The sequence below is a fragment of the Cricetulus griseus genome, chromosome 8, assembly GCF_003668045.3.
Source record: "Cricetulus griseus strain 17A/GY chromosome 8, alternate assembly CriGri-PICRH-1.0, whole genome shotgun sequence".
Lineage (NCBI taxonomy): Eukaryota > Metazoa > Chordata > Mammalia > Rodentia > Cricetidae > Cricetulus > Cricetulus griseus.
The window spans coordinates 76,153,889-76,181,650 of record NC_048601.1 but is presented as its reverse complement, the minus strand read 5'-3'; the positions used below and the strand labels follow the sequence as shown (position 1 = coordinate 76,181,650).

At 40.4% G+C, this 27,762-nt stretch overlaps 1 long non-coding RNA gene and 1 other non-coding gene across 2 annotated transcripts in view; one reads left to right on the top strand and one right to left on the bottom strand.

The window, feature by feature from the left end:
- LOC103159267 overlaps positions 1-27,762 on the top strand; it is a 50,210-nt gene that overhangs the window by 5,830 nt on the left and 16,618 nt on the right. The window contains exon 2 of the long non-coding RNA XR_003487846.2: positions 14,276-14,868. This is a non-coding gene — a long non-coding RNA (uncharacterized LOC103159267). The remainder of the gene's footprint in view (positions 1-14,275; positions 14,869-27,762) is intronic.
- On the bottom strand, positions 15,882-15,988 carry LOC113837172. The gene has a single exon (XR_003487852.1). It is a non-coding gene; the product is annotated as a U6 spliceosomal RNA (small nuclear RNA).

Genomic DNA, 27,762 nt, shown 5'->3' with positions numbered 1-27,762 from the left:
ATGACTCAGACAGATAAGGCATGTGGGTACTTGTTCATGTGCGTGTGTGCATGCCTATGGTATGTTTAGGGGACAAGCTGGGGAGGCAGACACCTTGCTCTTTGAAATAGCTGTCTCCTTGGCCCAGAGCTAACTACATAAGGGAGGTTGGCCAGCTTGCAAGTCACAGGGACCCGACTGGTTCTCCCTCCTCTGAGCTGATATTAGTATGCATACACCACTATTCTCAGCATTTTATATGGGTCTTAGAAGACCCAACTCAGGTTCTCATGCTTGCACCAGAAGCACTTTACCAATGAAGCTATCTCTCCAGTCCCAGCTGAGGTCTTTAGAAGGGAACTAGACCTCCTCTAAAGAGAGACTGAATATCCTTTTCCATTGCTGACTTGAAAGAAGCAAACTACAGTAACAAGGAAATTAGCTGTTTTAACAGCTTATGATGCTGAAAAACAGGTCCTTCCCCATCATACTTCTAGATGGGAATGTAGCCTGCACAACACTCATTTCAGCATTCTGTGACTCAGAGAGGGAGGCCTAGTGATCTGTGTGGCTAAACTACTAGTACTATTACATACTGTTATTATTAATCTATTAATTAATCTATTAATTTGTTTTAGACACATACACAAAATACATTGTGACCACTCTCATCCCCCTCTACCCAACCACCCAACCAACACCTGTTGTGGAATATTAGTTTAAGATGTGTTACATTTGTTTATGTGGTGGAATATTTGTTTAATGATGCAAAAATGTGTTGCATTCTTTTTATGTTGCATTTGTTTAACTCTGTGAATCTGTGTTATAGTGCTTGTCTAAAACACCTTATTGGTCTAATAAAGAGCTGAACAGCCAATAGCTAGGCAGGAGAGAGAAATATGTGGGGCTGGCAGGCAGAGAGAATAAATAGAAGGAAACTAAAGAGAAAAGAAAGAGGAGGAATGAGAAAATGAGGAGAGGAAGACACCAGGGGCTAGCCACCCAGCTACACAGCCAGCCACAGAGTCAGAAGGGAAGAAAGGAATAGAGAATAGAGAAAGGCAAAATCCTAGAGGCAAAAGGTAGACAGGATAATTTAAGTTAAGAAAAGCTGGCTAGAAATAAACCAATCTAAGGCCGGACATTCAAAATTAAGAATTAAGTCTCCATGTATTTATTTGGAAGCTGGGTGGTGGGCCCCCAAAGAGCAAAGAGTTAAAAAAAATAAATAAAACAGCGCTCCCACAAATTTCTGTATTGCATTTATGACTTTTCAGTTTGTTTTGTGACCCACTGAGTTTAACCAAGGCTGTCAGTGTGATGCCAAGTTCGATGCCTGGGACATCTGTACTCACATACACATACCCACCCCACCCCCATACATGATTAAATATAAAGTAGATCTTTTATAAATCCTTAAATTTTTTACACTTATGTTACTTTTTTACACTTGTTTTATTTTGTGTGTATGTATGATGTGTGTGTGGTATATGTGTCTATGTGGTGGATGTGTGTGATGTGTGTGTATGATTTGTATGTGTGATGTTTTGTGTGTATTATGTATATGCATGATATGTGTATGATGTTTGTGCCTGTGTGTGGTATGTGTGTGTATGGTGTGTGTGTATGTGTGTGTAAGTTGAATATGCACACACAGGCACATATGTGTTGAGGTCAGAAGACAACTTTCAGGAATTCTGTCCTTTCACCACATGGGTCCTAGAAATCCAATCAAATTCAGATTGTCAGGCTTGGTGGCAAGTACTTTTACCTACTTGCCCGAGGTGTTGTTTTAAGCCACTAAATGTGGTAATTTATTTCCTCCCATGTAAAATACTAATACGCTATCTCCAGTTCCACCATTTTAGGGTTTAGAGAATAACCTATGACAACTCTCTTCTGCTATAAAGAACCATGGTAGCTTGACTTGGCAGCATATGCTTGTAATCTCATATTCAGGAGACAAAGATAGGAAGGTTACTGCTTCTGAGTCAATCTAGCCTATATTGAGAGAAAGGGGAGAGAGAGAGTAATGGAGTCATGGTATTGTGAGCAGTTTGGGCTAGCTGCCCTGTGTTACCTCCAGATGTTCAAATCTCACTAGCCAGTCAAGCTGTCAAAATAAGAGTACTAGAATCCTTCAAGAGGCCTCTCGTGCCATGTCCCTGCCTACCACTCAACTAGAAAGTTTACCTCACAAGGAATTTCCAGGAGGAATTTTTTTCCCTCTTTTTTTCAAAACAGGGTTTCTCTGTATTGTTTTGGAGCCTGTCCTGGAACTCGGTAGACCAAGCTGGCCTCGAACTCACAGAGATCTGTCCAGGAGGAATTTTTGAGAGGTTTTGTTCAACAGTCTGGTCCTTGGTAAGGAAGGTGAGTGTTTGGAGTTGGTAGTAAACTATTGTAGGCCTGTCACCGTTCCTTATACAGGCTCAGAGTTTCCTCTGTGTCCTTGCTCCTTGCACAGGCTCGGAGTTTCCTTCTTCCTCTGAAAAGCTCTGTCCTTGAGCCTCTTCTCATGTGTCCTCGTGGTCTTGATGACCTCATATTTATACTCCAGTGACTGTCAAATGAATATGCAGTCTGCTGAGCCTTGCGGCTTACTCATCGCTAGCAGTAAGCATCTCAAACTTCAAATGACAAAGTTTCCCTGCTTCTTGTTCTTCGAAATCTGTTTCTGCTGTAGGTTGGTGGCATTACCGTTCCTCCTACTGAGTCCTTTCTGTCTCAGCCCAGGTCCACTCTATCAGCAAATACTATTGGCTACACTTCAAAATGTAAAATCATGCAACCTTTTCTTACTGTTGCTGCTGCGTCCCACTCAGATGAATGTAGCTGCTTGTCTCTGCCCTGTTCACCTCTAGAAGGCAAAGTCTAAAAGTCTTGACCCCTCGGTGCCCTCCATACCATGGATCCATACCATGCAAAGGCAGATCCTTCTTTTAAAGCACGTCACCATTCATCCTCTGACACATCAGCCTTACTTAAAAATTAGGCTGCCTGATGGTCCTCTCTTGGTCATCCTGGTTCTCAAGTATAAGTTCTGTGGTTAAAATTTTGTTTTGTTCACTGACTTATCTCTGAGTGACCAGAACAGTGCCTTACATACAGCAGACCCTTAAACATTAGTTAAATCAAATCCTATGCTGGAGAAAGATGTGCATATGGACTTAAAGTTGTGATGAGTAGTCTAGAAGACAGAGCTGTAAACCTTCTGCGCTCTTGTACATACCAGAATGGAAGCTGTCTTAAGGAAATATAACTTTGCCTGTGGCCTTGTTTAAGCACAGAAGGTTGTGCACCCTGATCTTCATATTACTCTTCATGCTCCCACCATGCCACCCTAATGTTTTTGTTGCATAGATTGGTTGGAGCCATCAACTGATGTGTTTTGTAAACTAAGGATTGGCAAACTCTACTAGCCTACACTGAACTCAAATAAAACTTAATAGATAAAAAGCTGATTAATTGCCAAGTTCATGGCTTGTTCTTTCAGTGTAGCATAAACAGATTATAAGATAGGAAAACAATATTTAACATTGGTGTGGGGGGTTTGTTTGTGTTTATGCTTAGAACTAATCCTTACTATGCTCTATCACTGAGCGAAATCCCCAAATTCTGAAAGGTTTTTTGTTTGTTTGTTTGTTTGTTTTTCCTGGGAGATTTTATAGAGCAAAGATGGAAACAAACAAGGAAACCAGAAAAAAAAATTTTTAGGAGACTGAAAGCAAAAGAAATGAAGAGTAAAGGGAAATTAGGGCATGCTTTACTACAATTTCAGTTTTACCCTTTTCACTCCAATGCTATTAAGCAGGCAATAAACATTATACTGTGAGATGTCATCAGCACACTGTAGCAGTCTGTACTTTAGGAAGACGTCTGTGCTTCATGGGCCATATCAGTGTGCTGCAGAGTGATGGACTGTGTTTAACATTCTCAGGTTCACATATATGATTTTTACCATATGTTTTGGCTCATCTCCTTAAGACCCAAGAATGAGAAGTAGTCTTGTTAATACCGCTGGCCACTAAACACAAATGAGCCATGTATTTTCTCAGCTGGAGCCTCAGAGGGTAAGCAAGCTGTCCTCTCTATTGCAGGCAGCCTCACTACAGATACAAGAAGAACTGCTTGTTGACTTACTTGGTTGCTTATTTTTTGTACCTGGTTTGTATTTAAGGAAGTTTTGAAGTGATGCTATACAATGAAGTTTTAGAGCTACTTTGTGTAAGTAGCCAGCTGTGATCAACCTAGTTTATGCTCTGCGGAGGATGTGAATTAGATAACGTTATGTAAGGCAGGCTGCTTATTGGCTCTATCCCTCAGTTTCTTCATTTGTCAAATGGTTATGAAACTTAACAAAAACCACAGAATTCTCTTTTCACCAAAAACATAAAGGGCATCATCCTCACACAGACAGAAGCTGAGGTGTGACTGCAATAGTCTACAGGGAATGGGATGAGGGGTGGCCATTGGCTTCCACTCAGCACCCACTCACACACGCATCCATTCAGCCTAGCCATCGCCCTTCACAACTGGAAATAAGGTTGTTCTCCAAGTCCATTCCAGCTTCAACATTCTGTACTTATTAATTTGTTATCCTAGCATTTCCTGCAATCACTGAAACATATGTCTTATCACCACCAAGGAGGTGGGGGAGGAAGGGGAGAGGGAGGAAGACAGGGAGAGAGGAAGGGAGGGAGGGATGGAAAGACAGACACCAAGACATAGAGACAGGCAGGCAGTGTTTTGGTCTTAAAATTTCAATCACCACAGAATGTGTCCAAGAATCCAAAACACATTTTCCACAGCTGTGATACCATTTTTTAAAATTTTCATTCTACCTCCAGAGTTCAGTTGAAGCTCTCTCACAACTTGCTGCATTAACATCAACATATTGTCTGGTAATCAAATGCTATGGTGAACGGTTTGGCACTGTGTCCTAATAAGCAGGCCACACCTGGGAGCTGGTGGGAACTCTCGCATCAGAGAATATCTACAACAGATGGTAAAACGACTTCAGCCAGGTGGGGCTCTTGTTTAATGACCATCTGAATTAGCTTTGGTTAATTTGGCATGTCTCTAATTATCCCTAGCAACTGGACCCTCTACTCTATTTTAGAAGTTTGGATTTATATATTGCATGCAAACTATCAACACAAGCCCATCTGTGACCCTGAAGCTATACACATGTGGCCTTGAATCCAGCCGCAGCTCTGATTTCTTTGCTCTGAGCCATAAGGGACCTTCAAGGCCGTCCTGTCCCATGCTTTGCAGTCCACTTTTCTCACTCGTTGCCATCCACAACAGGAGTATTTCCCTTCACTCTTTGCTAAGTTTTTTTTTTTATCAATAAAGAAAGCTTCTTCTAAGATAATATACTTATTAGCACAGGATTCAAAAATCAAGGATATCTAGGCCCTTGTGTTGGCACATGCTTATAATTCCAGCACTTGGAATACAGAACATTTTTTTCCTAGGGATAAAAAACATACAAATGAAATTTAAAAACAAGGTTAACTGAGATCAAGTGTATTTGTTTAGCATTTATAGTACATGGCATATAGTAAAAAGCCATACATTATTAATGATATGACACCCTCTTTACATTCTATTTGCTATGGTTTCTTTCATCTAAATAAAGCAGTATGTTTATTTTCATTTTCTCTAACATTTAGACTATCCTTGCTGGTAACAGAAATACTGGGCTTCCGAGTCCACCCACTGTGGTGAAAACATTGTCTGAATTTCAATACAGCCTCAGCTACAGCCAATCTACATGGTCCTTTTTGGATGAAGTAAGCCTTCTTTAGAAGAGTTTTAAAATGATGTATTTCTGTGTGTTAAAGTGCTGGCCTTGATGTTAGGCAAATACTTCTCATCTGTGTCTCTTTAAATAGCAAACTGATTTTCCCAAACCCACTTTAGAATGCCCTTATGTTTTCTTTCATCTGCTGAGGCTCCCTTTATTTATGAACTTTCAAATCAACAACTGCAGCCTCAACATCTGCACCCACCCACCTTAGGGCACATTAATTAGCTGATTGTATCCAGTAACTAACATAGGCCAGTGCTTAGGGAACAAAAGGGACAGGCTGAAATGGCTCAGGAATGTAGCAGCTGGCTGGCAGGCAGAACCTCAGAATAGGCCACGGCCAACATGGATAACACTGTTGCTCCCAGAATTGGGTTGTAGTGCCAGGAACACCTCTGCCCCATACACACACACACACACACCACCACCACCACCACCACCACCACCACCACCACTCGACACTACTCTGCGGGTGGGTGCCGGTGCCAGAGGGCTGGGGACCATTATCAACTCCCAGTTGTCATTTGATCTCCATCTGGCTTCTGTCATTAGCTAAATGCCTTTTATCACTTGCCAGAAGTATAAGCTGAAGATATTTCTGTTTCTCGAAGATCTTTGCTTCTGGTCCTTGTTTTTCTACTCTTCAAATGATTCTGTCTGTGTGTTTCCCTACATTAGAAACAAAGAAATCACCACAGAGTATTAACCCACGAACTACTGTCTCGGTGAACCACACTTAGCAACAGATTTTTTTTTTTTCCGAATCACCATGTGTGTTAATGATTGTGTGTGAGGGCAGATGCATGTGGGTCACAGAGAGCACACTGATGTCAATCTCCTGCCATCTTGCTTGAGACAGGATCTCTTGTTTGCAACTGCGTAAGCCAGGCTAGCTGGCCCTTGGGCTTCTATGGATTGCCTACCTTCAGAGATTAGAGGTGCTAGCTACCGCATCCGGCCTTACATGGGTTCTGAAGATTTGAACTCAAGAACTTAACACTTCAGCACTCCACTCCCTGAGTCATTTTCCCAGTCCTGGCAATAGAAGCTTTAAAATAGAAGTCCCAAAAGCAGTTCATGGCTTTGTTGACTTCAAATATTGTTGTTGATTTAGTGTGGTTTTGAATTTCTTACATAAATGTTAGCTTCACTTGTATAGCTCATGCTGTGGTGTGTTTTTGAGGTTCTGCCTCACAGCAGCCTAGCCATATAATTATGTGGCTGTCCACAAATTAAACAATAAATGTAACAGTAATGTGTCATTGACTGGGTCTTTTGACAGTTTAACCGTCTGAAAGTGACAGTGCATTCTGAGGTGATGCTTCGTGTACTTCGTCAACTAGAATGTTCTGCTCTCAGCCTAATGACTTACTGTTGTGATCATCTGTTAGCAAGAAGTCAGTCCTCCATCAAGGAAGTTCTTTAGGGGATGACTTCACGTTCCACGTGTGCTGCTGCAGAGGATGCTGGGTATCATAGGCTCCACACATCTCCAAACAAACTTAGCACCCTGGTTTTATGTAGCAAGTAATCCAATCAGAGATAATAATAAAGAACCTTTATTATGTTCTCAGTGCACAATTATTTTAAAAATTTAAAGGCACGACTTTCTGTACAATTCCACGTACATATGTGTGTAGAAATAATTGAAAGGCCACGTGTTAAAATCCTCTGTGAGTATCATATCAAAAAACCATGCTTTTTTTCTTCTCAAACTTTATTTTTTAAGATTTTATTTATTTATTATGTATACAACATTCTGCTTCCATGTATATCTACACACCAGAAGAGGGCACCAGATCTCATAACGGATGGTTGTGAGCCACCATGTGGTTGCTGGGAATTGAACTCAGGACCTCTGGAAGAGCAGTTGGTGCTCTTTTTTTTTTTCCCCCTTGTTTTTTATTTGAATTAGAAACAAGATTGTTTTACATGTCAATCCCAGTTCCTTCTCCCTATCACCTATCACCCCCCCCCCCAACTAACACCCTACCTATCACATAGCCTTTCTGCTCCCCAGGGAGGGTGAGGCCTTCCATAGGGGGTCATAAGAGTCTATCATATACTTTGGGATAGGGCCTAGGCCCACCGCCGTGTGTCTTGGCTCAGGAAGTATCACTCTATGTGGATTGGGCTCCCAAGGTCCACACCTATGCAAGGGAAAAGTATTGAACTACTACAGGAGGTCCTGTAGATTTACGAGGTTTCCTCACTGAAACCCATGTTCCTGGGGTCTGGATCAGTCCCATGCTGGTATCCCAGCTATCAGTCTGGGGACCAAGAGCTCCCCGATGTTCAGGTCACCTGTTTTTGTGGGTTTCACCAGCTTGGTCTGGACCCCTTTGCCCATCACTCATTCTCTGCAACTGGATTCCAATTCAGTTCAGTGATTAGTTGTGGGTGTCGGCTTCTACTTCCACCAGCTGCTGGATGAGGGCTATCTGGTGGCATATACGTCAGTCATCAATCTCATTATCAGGAGAGGGCATTTAATGTAGCCTCTCCTCTGTTGCTTAGATTGTTAGCTGGTGTTATCTGTGTAGATCTCCAGACATTTCCCTAGTGCCTGATTTCTCTGTACACCTAAAATGTCTCCCTCTATTATGGTATCTCCATTCTTGTTATCTTCTATTCTTCCCCTGACTCAACTTTTCTGCTCCCTCATGTCCTCTGCATCCCTCCTCTTCTTCCCTTCTCATTCTCCTAGCTCCCTCCCCCCTCTTCCTGTGCTCTCAATTTGCTCAGAGGATCTTGACCCTTTCCCCTTCTCCAGGGAACAATATTTGTCTCTTTTAGGGTCCTCCTTGTTTACTAGTTTCTATGGCAGTGTGGATTGTAGGCTGGTAATCCTTTACTCTATGTCTAAAATCCACATATGAGTGAGTACATATCATGTTTGTCTTTTTGTGATTGGGTTACCTCGCTCAGAATGGTTTCTTCGAGTTCCATCCATTTTCCTGCAAATTTCAAGATTCCATTGTTTTTTTCTGCTGAGTAGTACTCCATTGTGTAAATGTACCACATTTTCTCTATCCATTCTTTGGTTGAGGGGCATCTAGGCTGCTTCCAGTTTCTGGCTATTACAAATAGTGCTGCTATGAACATGGTTGAACAGATGTCCTTGTTGTATGAATGTGCTTCTTTTGGGTATATGCCTAGGAGTGGAATTCCTGGATTTTGTGGTAGACTCATTCCCACTTTCTTGAGGAGTCGCCATACTGATTTCCAAAGTGACTGTACAAGTTTGCACTCCCACCAGCAGTGAAGAAGTGTTCCCCTTTCTCCACATCCTCTCCAGCATAAACTGTCGTTGGTGTTTTTGATTTTGGCCATTCTGACAGGAGTAAGATGGTATCTCAGAGTTGTTTTGATTTGCATTTCCCTGATGGCTAAGGATGTTGAACACTTTCTTATGTGTCTTTCAGCCATTTTAGATTCCTCTATTGAGAATTGTCTATTTAGTTCTGTACCCCAATTTTAATTGGATTGTTTGGTGTTTTGGAGACTAGCTTCTTGAGTTCTTTGTATATTTTGGAGATCAGCCCTCTGTCAGATGTGGGGTTGGTGAATATCTTTTCCCAGTCTGTGGGCTGCCATTTTGTCTTGCTGGCAGTTGGTACTCTTAACCTCTGAGCCATCTCTCCAGCCCCCTTCTCAAACTTTATTAATGTATTCTTAATAAACATATTTACCTTAAGACATTTTAAAGAGGGGCTGGAGAGATGGTTCAGCAATTAAGAGCACTTGTTGATATTGTAGAAGATGTGGGTTCAATTCCAAGCACCCACAAAGTGGCTCATCACTGTCTGTAATGCCAGTTTCATGGGCCCTGACACCCTCTTCTGGCCTCTGTGGACACTGCAAACACATGGTGCACAGACAAAACACCCATACATATGAAATAATAAAGTAATTAAATTTTTTTAATTGAAATGTTTTTTTAAGGTTAAATTTATCTTCAGTGAAGCACAAGATGCTCGTGTAACTCAATAGAGACATAAGGGCAAATCAAGCTTTGACTCTAATGGTGATGTGTTCCAATAAGACATATAATTCCTGGATCACGGCAGAAGACTCCTCATGCCTGTTCCACTTGGTCACTACATTCCATAAGTAACTTCTGTTCCAATTCAATCAGAACAGTTAATTTAGGCCATTTCCCAAATATATTACATATGTGTATGCATGTACACACACCGTGTTGTTTGGTTGGTTACTTTTTTGAGATAAGGTCTTACCGTACAGCTTAGGGCCAAGCTCTCAATCTTTTGTGCCTCAATTTCCTGACTCTTGGAATTACAGATAATCATCTCCATCTAACTCACAACAACGTGTGTGTCTTTGTGTGTGTATATGTGTGTTTGTATACACATGTGTGTATAATAGCATCAACATGGAGGTCAGAGCACAGGTTTATAGAATCAGTTCTCCCTTGCTACATTTATTTCCTGGGAATGGACTCAAGTTACCAGGCTTAAGTGGCAAGTGCCTTTACCTGCTGAGCCATATTGGTGGCCTTCAAAACAGTTTGTTACAAGAAACTTCTATACAGATTTAGATAAAACACACACGAACACTCCATAAACACACACACTCACATATACAAACACCACAACACCCATTTCTGCCTTTGAGACTTTCACCTTGCTGGTTAGAAAATAAGAACAACAGAGAAAAAGCTTAGAAGAGGATATTTAAAAATTAATACATACAGCTCCAGAGACTTCAGAGAAGACAGAAATAATCATAAGATGTTATGATCCCTTATTGCATCAGAAAAATGGAAGAAGATGCTAGACTATGTGTTCTAGAACAGGACTAATTTATCTTTGTCAGTGTGTTCTTGTTGACATTGTGTACCATAGGACACTGTCTCAGTAATTAACTGTGAGTGCTGCTCATTAGTCAACAAACATTTCTTTGTTATTGGACAATTATTTCTTATTGCGTCATGGATTTGCTCAACTCTGGATATATAATGGTAAAATGATAGGCATGGTCCCTAACCTCATAGAGGGATCTTGTGGGGAAGATTGATGATGCTTAATAAGAGGTAGAATATTACTCAGCGAGATCAAAGAGGAAGGAGATGGGCAAACCTGAAAACAACAGCAAGGATCATTCTTTAGCTAATGACTAATTATGATGAATAAAGAGGGGATGTCAAAAGTGACTCCGGATTGTATGAGACACTTGGTTAATTAATTTTATTTTAATCATAGATAACAGAAAAGAAGTTCACAGCTCCAGGATCAACTATGCTGGAGATTAGACCTCTATTTGTGCACTGGAGAGACAAAATTGACTCAACAGCTAATATAGGGTAAAATAAGAATTGGAAGGAATTGAACTTAGTGCCCACAAGCTCTACTCTTGGGTTTCTGTTTTTCCTCTTGCCCATGCTCTTCTACTGTGCCTCATAGCCCTTCTGAGTATTTCTGAGTATCTAATAACTCATCCCTACTGAGGTGATGGCTGCTCCTTGTGGCTCTGAGATGGATGTTCTTTTGTTTGTTTGTTTGTTTTACCCTTCTCATAACCTCACATACCTGGAGTCTTTGTATTTTAAATGTAATGGATATTAGGAAGTTAGGATGGGTCAAAGACCCAGTTTTTAGAATTATGATTTCTTAGAAGAAAAAAAAGAGCTTTTCAGGCTTGTGTGTGTGAGACCCACTTTACCTATCTCTCTTACTTCTTCATATTTTTTCCTTGCCTTTCCCAATACTTTTTGTGACCTTTTTGTTGAACAGTTGTCTTTGTTTGGGATCCTAGCTCTGTGACTTTGGAAAATTTGGTTAACATACCAAATCTCAGTTTAAGTACCTTTGGTGGATTATACCATTGCTGATGGGTTTGTTGTCTTGCACGTGATAGTTTCCCAGTGTTACCACTGCACATGTCTTTGAATCTATCACTGAGATCCTAGACTCAGAAACACTCTCTCAGACAGAGTTAACCTCCAAAAAGTAGACTTTCTATACTATCATATGGATCTCTTTCCTGGTCTGCAGGGACCTGACATCTAGGAGAGACGGTCATTAGTCCCACTGAATTGTAAGTATATATCTTCATATACAGTGATTATTAAGGGAAACAGTGTGGTTGAGTCTGCATAGATCATTCCCACCATGATAAAAGCACTTCAGTACATATACTATACACATGTATTGATTGATATTTGCAAGTGTCTTTATGCGTGGATGTTGAGATTCATATATGTATGGATGAAATAAATAATCCACTCAATTTATATCCATGAGTAACACACATGTTTATACAAAAATCACTTAGTTATGGCCCAATGCTCATTCATTTACTCACATACTACTATTAAGTACTGACTGTATCCAGGGCAGTGCTGTTAAGTACCTACTGTATTCACGGTAATGCATCAGGTGCTATGTTTAGAGTGAAAAACAGGACAAGGTTCCAAAGGAGTTGGCATTGGAGGTACATGAGAAAAAAATTCAGGATTAATGATGGAAAATTATACTAGTTAACAACTGGAGTCAAGTTGGTCAAGGCACTGACAGAGAAACCAAACACGGTTTGTAGAAAGAGAAAGAGGCAAGTGTCTTGCTATTTGTAGGATGAAGGTGCTGTGTCCAGAATCTGACCCAGGGAGTCAGTTTCAGGCCCCAGAAACTTGATGGGGTCTGGAACTGGGGACCACTTAAGAGTCTTGCTAGCAAAAGGGATAAAACACTCTCATGCCTCAGAAGCATTCATGACAGCATAATAAAGATACTAAATACTTCCTTTATGAAAATATACACAAGCTATCTGAGTGTTCAGCTTTATTGACAGTCTAGCTCAGCACAGCTACTTTACACATATGTGAGTTTATTCGCTCTACTAACCTACAATGCAGCTATACACTCCACTTTACAGCCAGTGAAATGAAAATGAGAGAGGTTGACTAACTCATCTAACATCATACCTGTACGCTCACCCTTCTGAGTTGAAAGGTCATGATCATTCTGCCGTACTGGGCAGCCTTTTGTCTAAAGAATACTGCCTTGTTGGGGGACATGTAAAGTATTAGATGTGTATGGGTTGGGTGTAGCTCAGTGACAGAGCTTTGGCACAGCACATTCAGGACCCTAGGCACTGGCACCGAAGGAGAGTGGGAACATTAAATTTATGTTATAACACTTATGATTAGAATTTAGACATTGACTCACACAATGTGAATTTAAATTCTGCTTCTAGGAATTTGTAGGCATGTGCTTTAGAATACATTATTTGACATCTTTAAATAGACACAAACAAAATGAGGGTATCAAGACATAAAAGATGCAAAGGAAATGAAAATAAAAATGTGTAGCCAGATATTATATTGGCACAAAAATAGATATTTACCTTAGGATTATTTTATATTTTTCCAACGTAAGTCTGTGTGTGGCTATCTATATGTGAGAGCAGAGACCTTGACACTGGATCTAGGGAGGTAAAGTTACAGGTGGTTGAATTGCATGATGTAGGTTTTAGGAATTGAACTCTGGTCTTATTATTGCAAATAAAGAGCCATCTCTCCAGCCCATTACTACAGAATTTTAGCAGCTAACTTGACCAAGAAGAAAAATATATTCAGATTGCAACCAAACCATTGAAATAATCTACTCACCTGAACCAAAACAACAACAAAGAGGAAGAATAAAGAAATCTAGAGGATTTGTTTTCTTACTGTTATTTTTGAGTTCTGTGAGTTCCAGGTAATAATTTTCTACCATATGTGCACTGACAAACATTTTTTCTTATTATGTAGGCTATTCTTCATTCAAATAATGGTATCTTTTCCAATACAGAACATTTTTGTTGTTATGTTCCCTTTGGCTACTATTTTGTGATGGCTGAGTCCTGTTCAGAAAGTCCTTCCCTGTTTCTATATGGCCAAGGGAACTCTCTACTTTTTTCTGTATTAGATTCAGGATATATGGTCTTTTGTTGATATCCTTGAATCCTTTGTAGGTGAACTTTGTTCAAGGAAGGAGGTATGGATCTAATTTCATTCTTATACATGCAGCTACCTAATTTCACCAACAGCATTTTCTGAAGATACTGTCTTTTCTTCAACATGTAATTTTTACTTCATTATTAAGAATTGTGTATGTGGACTTAAAAAATAAATAAATAAATAAAAATGTGACAGTTGTCCCTGGAAGCAGGAAGTAAGCTGTAGAGTCAGCTGCCCTTCTTGTTTAAAGGGTATTAAAGAGTATTTAATACACTCAGTTATGAATTCTGTGTTGATAGCTTGACCATTGCAATGTGTGAATTGACATCATAGCTTCTGAAGTTTATCCACAAGGAGGTAAAAGGACAGTCAGGATGGGCAGTTTCCAGAAAAGAACTGAATAAAAGGAATTTAGCTGTGGAAACCACTTTCAGCCTCCAGGAAGTTCAGCATTTACTCTCCATACCAGTGAATTGATATTGTCAAAGTTCTGATGTGTTCATGTTATTCTTATTTTGTAGATCAGACAAAATAGGCTTAGTCCAGCAAAGAGAATAAAAGGAGCTTCCTGAGAACAGCTTGGTAACTGAGACATCTCACCACGCCTCTAAGGATCAGTTCTGTCTTGTGATTAACTCCAGTGACTCCCAGAGGCTATTTGGATGGAGAACTCGTGCTAGTTACAGAAAAGAGGATCTGCACATCAGCTTCACTTCTTGCATTTTGTACCTTCTCTAGGATGGGCATCTCTATTGAAGATGATAAGATGGTGCTCAATAATTAGAAAAAACAGCATTTTCAACTGGTCTAGCAGGACCAAAGCAAAAATGGTGCGGTATAATCTTGCACTTTATGACTTCTGCCAGCCCTCACCCATGCTTCCTTTCCTGGGCGCACTTTGTGCCCCTTAAGTATTAACTCTGAAAGCCACCTTCTTAGTCATTTCTCAGCACTACCTTTAGTGAACATCTCTGGTACAAAGGCCAAGTTCAAGCTGGAGCCTCTCTGACCCATACAATCACCACTGCTGCTGAACCGACCTGGGTTTCTTCTCTTACCCTCCAGTCTGCTCCTGGCAGGACTACCAGGAGAGCCTGCAAAGTAATCCAATCAGGTTAGATCACTGCTGAGAAGCCTTCTGTGGCTTCTTGATAGTTGTGGGACAAACTCTAGCCTTCTTACATGATCTGGCCTCTACTGACCTGCCAGCATTATTTCCTGCCTCGTAAAGTCCAACTTAGGTACTTCTTGTTCCAGCAATTCTGAAGCATTTATGATATCTATCGGATCTGGCTTTATGAGTGTGACACCTGCTCAGTTGCACAAAGCCTGGAAGCACTTCCTGTTTGATTTAATAGCCTGCTATAGCTGTTATGAAATTGTTAATAATGTGTGCCCAAGGGTGCCCACAACTTCATTTTGTGTTGGCCTGGCACTGGTATCCAATACATGTTGCTTTGTTTCTCTGGGCTGCTTGAGCTTTTGTCTCTGCCTAGTGTGTCTTTCCCTTGACTTCAGTCAGAATGGTCTTTCTTTAAAGCCCAGTTAGAACATTGCTTCTTAGAGAAGGCGTCCCTGGAAGTGTGCACTGCATCCATACACCTCGAGCTATCCTGTGTGGCCATTAATCTCCTGCCTGCCTATCTCCTTTTGTGAGACTTTGAACTCCTTATGGACCGGGGTCATGCAAGGTCTAGGCAGTAGAGTATCACAGTTAAGAATTGTAGAAAATTACCACCTGACTGTTGTGACCCTGGAAACCACTCAACCTCTTTGTTTCTGAGTTTCTTTCTTTCATTCTTTCTTTCTTCCTTCCTTCCTTCCTTCCTTCCTTTCTTTCATTCTTTCCTTTTCTTTCTCTTTCTTTCTTTCCTTCTTTCTTTTTTTTTGTGGTAGGAACATAATCAAAGAATCTACCTTAAATGGGCAATTCCTATCAAAAACTCAAAAAGGCTTAGCATTTAGTAGGTGGCAGAATAAATATTACCTATTCCTGGACATTGTTCTCTTTATATTCCTTTGACCTAGTACACTCTACAATCAACAGAACATTTATTTCTTTTTTTTTTCTTTTTTACAGAATAATACTTTATTCAGTAACTGTATAAAACAGATGCCCACAAAATTAAAAATATGGAACGCTTCACGAATTTGCGTGTCATCCTTGCGCAGGAGCCATGCTAATCTTCTCTGTATCGTTCCAATTTTAGTATATGTGTTGCCGAAGCAAGCACCAGAACATTTATTTCTTACAAGCTAAATATGCACCATATATCAGGTTCTGGGTTGGCTCCCTAGGCTACAAAGTAAAGAGAGTTATGGCTTCTGTCCTTGAAGAGTTGACTTTTATCAGGGAGGGGAACATGCAGCTGAGAAACATGGCTCAGTGTGATAAAACGCTAAGTGCAGAATATTTTAGAACACCTGGCAGGACATCAAATCATCGTGCGGAGAGGAAACTCAACTGGAATTGTATAGAATGAGTAAGAGTTAGCTAAACATGGAAAAGGAGGTTATTGTAGGGACAGATATCATACGCAAAAGCGTAGATGCATGTTTTTAGATCTGCATGTCCTTCTGTTTGGCTGGAGCAGGCATGTTCTGCAGGGGCTAAAGAAACAGAGGCGGGCAGGAGGGCTGGATGGGTTCCTGTGCTGGCCTGTAGGTGGGGGTTGCCTGAAATACCTTTCAAAGGGTTTGAAAGCTGCACTGAGTCTCCATAGGAGTCACTATCACTCTTCAACTGGGTGTGGAAAATTCATCAAGGAGACCAAGATGTCAGAATACGGTTTCTATGTACAAGAAAGCTACAATAACTCATTAGAGTTTTAATTCACTTTTAAAGTTTTTTATTTTATTATTTAATGTGTGTTTATGTGTGAGTGTCTGCTATATGTGCATGGCTCCTCATGGAAGCCAGAAGAAGGTGTCAGATCCTCTGGTGCTGGAGTTACTGGTGGTTGTGAGCTTCCCAGTGTGGGTGTTGGAAATCAAACTCTGGTCTTCTGCAAGAGCAGAGAGTGTTTTTAACCACTGAGCTGTGTCTTCAGCCCTTCATTATAGTTTCCTTAAAGGACAAGTAAGGTTGATCTGAAGTCTGTGGAACCTTCCAAAGTTAATAGTGAGGCATGTTCACTATTCCATTCCCTGGCACTGTTTAGAAATCCTTCTACAGGTGTCTGTTTTTAACAGATAAGGATGCTTCTTACCTCATAGATGGACAAGTTGGTCTCTGCTTAGAAAGCTTCCCCCAAGTACTGGAATACTGGCCATTGAAGCAATCCTAGAAACTCTCAAGACCACCTTCATAACTGTTATATCATCTGAACTGTGCTTTCCAACACCTGAAAAACATGTACTAGATTCAAAGCCTGGTGCCTTCAGCTAGTATCTTGTTTCTTTTTTCTACAGCTATTCCTAAACCTCAAATTCTTACTTGTAAAATTAAGACAATAATATATTCAGTCATCCAAAGATCTCATCTTCTTACAAATGTTTACTGTATACCAGACATTGAACTAGGCACTGAATAAGCAGTGTCCATTAAAAAACACACTGTTCCAACTCTAATAAACATAAAACTTTGGAAGGGAGGAGCAATACATGATCTTGGTGCTATGACAAAGGGGGACATGTAAAGCAGACATTCATTGTTATAGTGAGATGCTGGAAGCAGGCTCACCATCCTGGAGGTACAAGGTCTAAGGAAAGCTGTTTGAGTTCTTATAAAAGCCTGGGCTGCAACATATGTGATAGAAGTACATGTATACTTTTGTCTGTGTGGTCTTTCTTCCCCTTATAAGACACCAGGACTCAATCACAGGGTTCCAACTAAATGATCACCCAAACCTAATCACTCTACAACGAACATAGCCCTTAATGCTATAGTTGGACAAGGGATGGACTCTTTCATGACTTTAATCAACTGCATTTCAATTAAAGCAATAACCAATCCATGTGGGAAGTCAAAGGAGGTTTCCATGCAAAGGTCATAGGCTGTAAAGGGCAGGCTTATGAACGAAAGCAGGGAATGGATTTTAGGGAAGGAAAATGGTTTGTGCAAAGGCTCTGATCTGGTTGAGGATGGTCCTGTGATAGAAGAACAGAAAGTAACAGAGTACATTGAAAACTGAAAAAGAGGGCATTATCTTGGAAAGTGAATGTCTCTTACCCTAAACCTCAGCAAGTTCACTCTTATAAACATCCTATAGGGAAATGCTGGTGTGTATCCCTTATGTGTGAGAATATTCTCGGAAGTTTTGATCACTGTTCTTGTTGGCATAAGACAAGCACAGAAAGAAATCTTCATACACTCATATATTAAAAGGTTATTAAAAGGTTAAATGGGGGAGAGGCTCGCCAAGTTGCACCCCTAGCTGAGGAGCTATTGGCAACTGCTGCTGGTTCCTGAGGGAAGGAGAGTCTGTTTTCTTCAGAAATGAGGCCCCGATAGGCTGCCAATGTTCTGTTGGATGGACCTACACCCAAACACATACGGGCATCACTAAGAGTACTCAATGAGATTTTAAGAGCTCATGTGATGTTGGGAGGGAAAAGTGGTAGTGTGAGGAGGAGTTGGAGGTAGGGAGTATGGGGTGGATTTGATTAAAACATGTTATATCCATGTATGAATTTCTCTTTTTTCTTTCTTGTTTTTCATTTTGTTTTTGTTTGTTTGTTTGTTTGTTTGGTGGTGGTGATAATGTTTTTGTTTTTTTTTTTGTTTTTTGGTTTTTTTTTTTTTTTGAGACACGATTTCTCTGTGTAGCGCTGGTTGTCCTAGATCTCTCTCTATAAACCAGACTGGCCCCAACTCACAGGGATCTGCCTGCTTCTGTCTCCCAATTGCTGGGATTAAAGGCATGCACCACCACCAACCAACCGTAAATGAATTTCTCAAACAAATGAAAAGCAAAGGAAAGAGATATGCAATAGTGAAAATGAACAAAATATATTCATTCAAATCAATATAGTTATTCAGACCAACAGATTGAAATCTTGTAAATAATACTTTCCATGGGGAAAATATACTGTTAAAAACCATCTGGTGGTATTATTTACTATACATTTAAAATAATCTTATTATATCCATTTTTAATTGTAGAATCTATCTTTGAAGTAATTTCTAAAAGACAAAATAAAACTTCTGGCAGGATCTTGGCACAGATAGTAAGTCTACCCGTTCTTGTACAACTAGAAAATATGTGAAACAATGTTTTCAGAAAGTGGGCAAATGGCAGCAGGATTCTCAGGTGACAATCAAAGAAAGGGGCCTTCTAAACAGAGTCCAGTGGTCTCATCTGACTGGAGGGAGCAGAAAATGGAGTTGCAGAATAAGGTGGCCACAACCTAAAGCACAGAGTATTCCAAGATGGGCAGCCAGACTGGAGCTCTAAGAACCTACAGGAGGATTCACTTCATGTCTTTGACTATACACTAACCCTTGTTAGAGTGACAGGAAATGCCTGAGGCCAGGGAAAGGCTTTCCAGAAATGAGAATGCACAATAATTCCCAGACTTCACAAAGACTGAGAGATGTTTTTGTTCCTGCAATTCAAAACAGAGAAACCTCATAATGGTTGAAGTATCGGAAGGAACCTTAGATATAGAAGGCCCTCGTAGTGGGCTTAAAGGGCTGCGATGGTCCCCAAAATAGTAAGACTTAACAGAAAGCTAGTAAAGCCCCCAACTGTGACCCAGATAGCTATATGCCACAAGGAAATACAGCAATGCTAAAAGAACACAAAGAAACCCAGAAACCAGCACCAAGAATTCATAATGCCCAGAATATGATTTAAAAATAAGGAACTATAAGTCGTAATAACTGTAAGTAAGAAATGAGTTAAAAGTACAAGCAATAGAAGCAGACACAGAAATGATATTAGTTGTGAGCCAGCGGACAGGAATGTTCAAAAGCCATTATAAATATGCTTTGTGTGTCCAGAAGGCAGAAAAAAATCACCATAATTAGGAAATAATTAAAAAATGTGAAGAACACCCTAGTGGAACTTCTAGAGATGAAAACCACCACATTGAAAGTGAAATCTTCATTGGATAAGGTGTGCCTTTGATTGTGGGATCCATGTGCTGTCTCTCCCTTTTCTATCTGGCTTTTGATTGGAGTGTTTGCTTGCTCCATTCACATTGAATGTAACTATGAAAGTGTTGGATATGTAGGCCTGTTTGCTTTTTCCCCATTCATTTCACCCCTTTTTGGTCTAGCCACTTTTTGTGTGTTAAAAGGTTTTTGTTTGTTTGTTTGTTTGTTTTGTTTTGTTTTGTTTTTGTATTCCAATTGAATTCTTCTTTTGACTTGGTAGCTATACTTTCAGCCTTATTTCCGAGTAGTCCTTTAAAACCAGAGCACTTCTTTAACTTATCCCACTACAGATCAAGTAAATGCTAATGCACTTGTGCTAATACATAAGAACTTCTGGCCAGTTTAGTAGCACTTCTCTCCCTCAGTGTCATTATTGCTTCTCTCTCTCTCTCTCTCTCTCTCTCTCTCTCTCTCTCTCTCTCTCTCACACACACACACACACACACACACACACACACACACAGAGTGACACACACTACACACTATTAAAATATTTGTTTCAGAGAATCGGATGTCCAGGGTCGGGGAGGTAGCTCAGGGGGTAAAGTGCTTGTTGCACAAGTCTGAGGACCTGAGCTTGGATTCCAGTGGCCAGATAAAGTCTGGGTGTGGCAGCACATGCCTGTAATCCTAGTGCTGGGGATGGGGTGGAGTAAAGACAGGAAGATCCCAGGGGCTCATTACTCAGCCAGTCTAGCTGAAACTGACAGCTTCGGGTTCACGGAACAAGCATGTCTCAAAAGATAAGGTGGGACGCCATAGAGGAAGACACGACAAGTTGACTTTTGGCCTCCAGATGTGCACACACAGGTGAATAAACCCACCTGAATAAGTGTGCGTGTGCACACACAAACACCACACATACATATTAGAAGCACATGCCAAAAATATAAGGAACCATGTGTCTTTAAAGGGAGTATGAGAAAATACATACTATGTACACAGTTTTCTATTTGTGTCCATGTTGCAATGCTAGTGTTTCATTTCCACGCCTCAGTCCCAGTTCTCATCTGACATCCCATTCCTGTAGCCTCATCGCCTTCCTTAATCCTAGCAGATTTGGAATTGTCATCATTTGTCTCTAGCATATTTATTTTATTTTAATGATTTCCCCCAAAATGTCTTCGATATATTATGATATACATTTCTTGGTTGTTGGGGTTTTATGTAGTTTTGCCCCCTGAATATGCCAATTCATATCATTAACAGTATGGTTTCCAGCCTGTAAGCAGGTAATTTTCTCTTTCTCTCTCTCTCTCTCTCTCTCTCTCTCTCTCTCTCTCTCTCTCTCTCATTGTGTGTGTGTGTGTGTGTGTGTGTGTGATGCCTTGGAATATTATTTTCTTAAATCCAATATCTGGAATCAATTTTTATTGGTTAGTTTTTAATCTCCCAAGTATGAGCCATTCATTACTGATCATTCTTGCTGTTTAAAAAGCAAACATTGAAATAATATGCCTAGTGTTTTTATATTCTATTTACTTTACTTATAATTGTTGCTTTTTGTCTCATTAGGTATATGACTTGTCTACACTCAAAACTCAAAACCTGTCTCTCCCAGACTGTGTCACCACTCATCTCTACCTATCTGTTTCCCTCAGGGAATAGGTGTGCCAGCTCCTTAGTGTTTGACTTATTGATGAACCAATGATGTGGTCAAAGGTTGTGCTCAGTTGCTTCAGCCATAAGGCTTTCATTCTCTGCTGAGTGTGTGGGTTGAAGGCACACAATTCCTCAAGTCTCTGCAGACATACCATTTTCACTGGACTCTTGGGGATGCACAAATAGCTCAGTACTTAGCTAATGCTGTGTGAAGTTTTTAACATACCAGCCCTTCTATGACTCTCACTTGGTTTGGGCACCTTTCCCAAACCAAAACTGCTACTGCCAGCTGGTAAGGTTGCAGAGTTCACTGCTCAGTATAGGGATATGTGTCTAATAAGTCTCCTGTCCCTTGTCTACAATGAAGGCCACAAATGCATTCTTACTTGATATGGCAAAGTTTTCATAAGTCAAACTTCTTAGGCTGTCACCCAACTTTGGTCATTTTCCAGTCCTCTAAAATGGTGGTTGTTAATAATTGTGTTTGCTGTGGAGGTGAATCTCTGCCCCTGTCTGTTCTAAAATTATAGGAAGCAGAATATCCAAGCAGGCTTTTTTTCATTTTGTTGGGTTTTTCCTTTTTTTTTTTCTTTTCTTTTTGTAGAACAAGCTGACTTCAGATTTGCTATATAACCAAAACTAGCCTTGAATTATTAGTTCTCCTGCCTCTACCTCCCAAGTGCTGACATTACAGGTGTGTTTCTCTGTGTCCAGCAAACTTGACAGGTTGCTTTTAGGATTTATATGGATATGCAAAGGGCCTAAAATACTCAAATAATTTTGAAAATGCAATTAATTTGACCCAAATGTAAGAGTTAAAATTATTTAACTTAACTGGGTGCTAGTGCATGCCTTTAATCCTAGCACTTGGGTGGCAAAGGCAGGCAAATGTCTCTAAGTTCCATGCCAGTCTGAGCTACACATTGAGAGCCTGTCTCAAAATAAAAAAAGAAAGGAAGGAAGAAAGAAAGAAGTGTAATATTATCTTGAAAGAAAACAAAACAAAACAAAAAAAAAACAAAAAAAATCTGAGTTATTTCACCCCAAAGTGGAGAACACACAGAGATACTTAACACCAGTCATCAGGAGAGCAATGTAAACTAAAATGCCAGTGCATAGCAACTGCAGTGGTGGAAGGTAAATAAACTTTACTGGGTGCCAACGAGGGTATGCGGTAACTGGAGTTTTCACATATTAGTGATAGAAATGAAAAAAACAAAACAAAAAAAATCTGTTCAACTACTTTGGAGAATGATGACAGCATCTTGAAAGTTAAACATTTACTTTACAAATAATCCAGCAATCTCATACCTGGGTTTCCACCCATGAAAAGTGAAAAGACATGCTCATAAATAAACTTGTACTTGAACTCTCACAGCAGTATTAGTCACAATAGCCTAAAACAAATAACTCAACTATTTCTCAAATGATTAGTTGGACAACACAGTATAAATTGGGAAATGAATCTCAAAAATATTAGACTCACTGGAAGAGATAAAGTGGAAAAGAACACATACTGCATGATTCCATTTATACAAAATGCCAGGAAGGCAAGACTACACTTTCAGGAAATCAGTGATTCCTAGAGGCCAAGGGTAGGGGTGGAGATGGACTACATGAAAATGAAACCTTCTCAGTCATGATTGTGGTAGTTGCTACTAATTTTGTTAGCAAAATTTACTGCATTGTATCTTTTAATATGTGAGTTTATTACATATGTTATAATAAGTCTGGCATTCTTAAAGCAAGTGATAGTTTTCATCGTGTCCATAGGTTCTATGAAGGTTTCTGGGGGGGGAAATTATTGTCAAGTCTTTCTTATCAGTAAACCTTGCATGCTATACTACTGCATGCTATACCTCCTAGGCAGGATGTGCCCCACTGGTAGAATTGTGGCATGCCTGTTCTGGTGGTGACAAGTTCTCATTGAACTTGAAGCTTGCTCCACAAGAGGGAATTCACATATGGCGTGTAGTCAAAAGCTTATGTATGGGAAGGTCATAGACCCTAGTGGATAACTGCACAATGTTGCTAAATGAACAGGCTGTACCTGTCAAATTGCCTTCTAAATATTTATGCTGCTGCTGTCATCTTTGGTCAGAAAAGCTTCTTATTTCATTCAAGTAGGTATCAGTTACTGCAGAGACTCAAGTGATTTGTGCGGAGAATAAGTGACTCTTGAGTGCTCAGTCCTAAGTTGGACAATTATGTCATCCCCTCCAAAGCTTAGGGAATGTCAAAGAAGAGGGAGCAGAAAGAATGTAAGAGGGAAAGGTAGAGTGTTGTAGAACATTGTCATCTGGGCATTGTACTCTTGAACTCTTAGCATCCCTGATCATACAGAAGATCTGGACAGATGGGAGGCCTATTGACCTTCCATCACAGACAGGGAAAGTCTACTGAGACCCACTATTCCTGGAGGATCTAAGGCAGCTAACACTTGCTAGTGAAGGAAGAGAACTGTCGGTTTAGTTATGTGCTTCATTTTTAATTGGATTGTTTTCTTGATGTCCAATTTTTTGTTTGTTTGTTTGTTTGTTTGTTTGTTTGAGACACAGTTCCTTTGTGTAGCCTTGGATGTCCTGGAACTTGATCTGTGGACCAACTGGCCTTGAACTCAGAGATCCACACACCTCTGCTCCCAAGTGCTGGTATTAAATGTGTACACCACCACTGCCTGGCAAGTTTTTTATATATTTTAGATATTAACCTTCTATCAAATGTGTAATTGGTAAAGATCTTTCCCCATTCTGTAGCCTGTGTTTTACCCACATGATTGTGTCCTTTGCTGTATAGAAGATTTTCAATTTCATGAAGTCTCACTTATGAATTGTTAATCCTAGTGCCTATGTTATTGGTACCCTATCTTTTCCTATACTAATGAGTTCCATCCTATTCTACACTTTCTCTTCTATCAGATTCAGGGTATCTGGGAAAGGCCAGATATCCTGATGATACCCTCATGATAATGTTGCTGTCCTTAATCCATTTGGAATTTAGTTTTGTGCAGGATGATAAATATGAATCTATTTACATTCTTCTACACATAGCCATCAAGTTTGACCAGCACCAGAACCACTTGTTGAAGGTGCTGTTGTTGGTGATATCCAGCTTTAATCCACGGTGGTCAGCTAGGTTGCAAATGTTATGTCTGTTTTCTTGTATCTGTTAAGACTTGATTTGTGTCCAAATGTGTGATCAATTTTGCAAAGAATTTCATGAGCTGCCCATAAGAAGATATATTCTTTTATGTTTGTTGGAAATATTCTGTGAATATCTGTTAGATCCATTTTATTTTGACATTATTTAACTCCAGTCTTTCTCTGTTTCCTTTTTGTCTGGATGACATATCTGCATGAGAGTCAGGTATTGAAGTCACCCACAATCACAGTGTGAGCCTCAATATATAACAGTGTTTCTTTTATGTACTTGGATACCCCTGTGTTTGTTGCATAGTTGCTTGGAATTGCAAGACCCTCTTTTTTTTTCTTTGAAAAGTAAGTATGTATAGTGTCCTTCCCTATATCTTCTTAGTAGTTTTGGACTGAAGTCTATTTTGTCAGATATTAAAATGGCTACACCTGCTTGCTACTTGTGTTCATTTTCTTAGAATGCCTTTTTCCATCCTTTTACCCTCAGTTGATATCTATTCTTGCTGGTAAGTTGTATTTCTTGGAAGCAACAGAAAGACTGGTCCTGTATTCTAATCCAATCAGTTAGTCTGTGTCTCTCCCTGTTGCTTTCCTTCCCCCCAGCCACGGGGTTTCTCTGTGTAGCCCCTGCTGTCCTATAACTCTCTCTGTAGACCAGGCTGGCCTCGAACACAGTTCTGCCTGCCTCTGCCTCCTGAGTGTGCACCACCACTGCCCAACATAAGAGGGGGGGACAGCAACAGACACAGATGGGGTCTGTCTTTTTATTAGGGAACTGAAGCCACCAATATTGAGAATTATCAGTGAGCAGTGTTTGTTGATTCCTGTTATTTTGTTGTTGTTGTTGTTGTTGTAGGGGTTTTTTCCCTCCTCTTTTGGATTTCTGGTCCGCAGGTGCTGAAGCATACCATTCTGCCAGTCCTAACGACTTACTAGAGAAAGTGAATGGTGATGGAAGAGGAGGGAATGACGCAGGAAGACAGTAGCGGGTGGTTTCTGGCATCATGTGGAGGCATCAGCTTATGGTCGTGGGAGTACCCCTTCTCTCACATAAGAAGAGGGCTTAAAAAGTTTAGTAAAGCTTAGGAATTTCATAGTACAAAGATGAAGCAATCCCCTCTGGAAACTTTTCTGAGTGAAGTGTTTTTCAGGAAAGCAGCAGAAGTAGAAAGGGGTAGAATTGAGGAGATTTTGGAAATAGCCATGTGAGGAGTTTAGCAAAGGCGGTGGAAGCTCACTGCATGGTAGATTGAACAGCACCCCTGCTCCTGTCTTAAGTGTTTACTTTAGCCAGTTCAGGGGGCGGGGGTGTCTTGTGGAAAGCTAGCTCTGCTGTGGCTGTGGCCTGGAGGAGTAGAACTCTATCCATGGGCCAGAGTAAGCGTCAGCAGAGCAGGCAGCTGCCTTCAGGCAGTCCCCTTGTCCTAGATCTGCTGAGGTAAACATGGTGGGAGAGCCGTTTCCAACACTGTATAACCTCCAAGGGGACAGGAACTCCTCTAAGGTTTGCATGCCAGCCAAGCATTCTTGGTACACAGAGCTTTCTTGGGAAGGTTTTGTTTGGGGTATTTGCATGTGGTTGATTCACTCTGCACTGAACTGTTCCATCCGCTGTTTCCTTGGCTGTGCTTCCACTCTTTATGTTGGATATAGATCATACTATGTGGGGGTAGACATGCGCACTGGAGCATGTGCTAGACTACAATAGAAAGTTCTCCTTCAGATATAACCCCTGCTTTACATTTTTGTCTATGTGACATTGCGGGAGCTCCATAAATGTGGAAAAGCTAATCAACCAAGTAAAAATATACTAATGGGTATTTACTGCAGTGCTTCGTAAACAGGCATTAGCCAGCAACTGTAGATAAACTCTGTCCTCAGTCACCCATAAACAGACTGGTAAGACACACAAGTGTTAAGGAGACAGTAGAGTGTGATATCAATGTATAGAATTCAATTTGAAGTCTACAAAAATGAGTTTGTGAGTTAAGACAATTTGTCTGACTTTCTCAGCCTATCTCCATGTTCTAGAAAACAGATGCTCGGAGTCACACAGAAAAGGTGACTGACATAGCGCCTGGACATAGAGCTCAATAAAATGAATTCACTGCATGAAAACATCTTTTACATTCCATGTTGTCTTTGATAGCAGAGTGGTGATCTCATCATCTGCTAATGCAGGTTGTATAATGCATACTTCCAGTTTATACAGCAATTTTTCCATGATTGTGTTATGGACATTAATTTTATTTTATTTTGTTTTGTTTTTTCAAGACAGGGTTTCTCTGTATAGCTTTGGAGCCTATCCTTGCACTCGCTCTGGAGACCAGGCTGGCCTCGAACTCACAGAGATCCGCCAGCTTCTGCCTCCTGAGTGCTGGGATTAAAGGCATGCGCCACCAACGCCCCACTTGGGCATTAATTTTATTATTTTTCTTGATCCTTACGAGTAGCTCCCAGATATAAGAGGACTTGTGTCTACTTTGCAGAAGAGAAAGCTAAAATATAGAAAGATCCATTTTCTATTTTCTTTCTCTCACTTTTTTTATATAGAGTAAGCTTTCCTCTTCTTGTTGCTGGTTTTGGTTTTTGGGTTTTTTTTTTTTTTGCTTTTGTTTTTGTTTTTGTTTTTTGTTTTTGTTTTTTGCCATAGTTTTGTCTTTGGAGACAGGCCTCACTATGTAGATTTTGCTGGCCTGGGACTTGCTATCTCTACCAGGCTGTCTGCTTTTGAGTGCTGGGATTAAAGGCATGTGCACCCATGCCCAGCCAAGATCCCTTTTCTTAATGTCTGGCAACTAGTAAATGGTAGAATGGAGGTATGCAAACTTAGCCTCGCAGCTGAGTGTTAGAAGTGGTAGCAGATCTGCAATACTACTAGCATCAGAAGCAAAAGTATGCATACAGAGAGCTTGTATTTTCTGGGAATGTTGTTCGCGTTACAATCTCTGCATTTAGGTGGTGGAGGCATGAGGACCAAGAGTTTGAGCTAGGCAAGGCTGTATGGTAAGATTCCCTTTCAAGAGAGAAAGAGAGGTCACTTTGGTGGCAATGAGATTTTTGTTGGTCTTCAAATATGGTAAGATTTCAGTAGGGGAAGAGGGATGACCCCTTTCTTGTGCAGGGGTGACTGTGAGTCAAAGCTCAGAGTCTG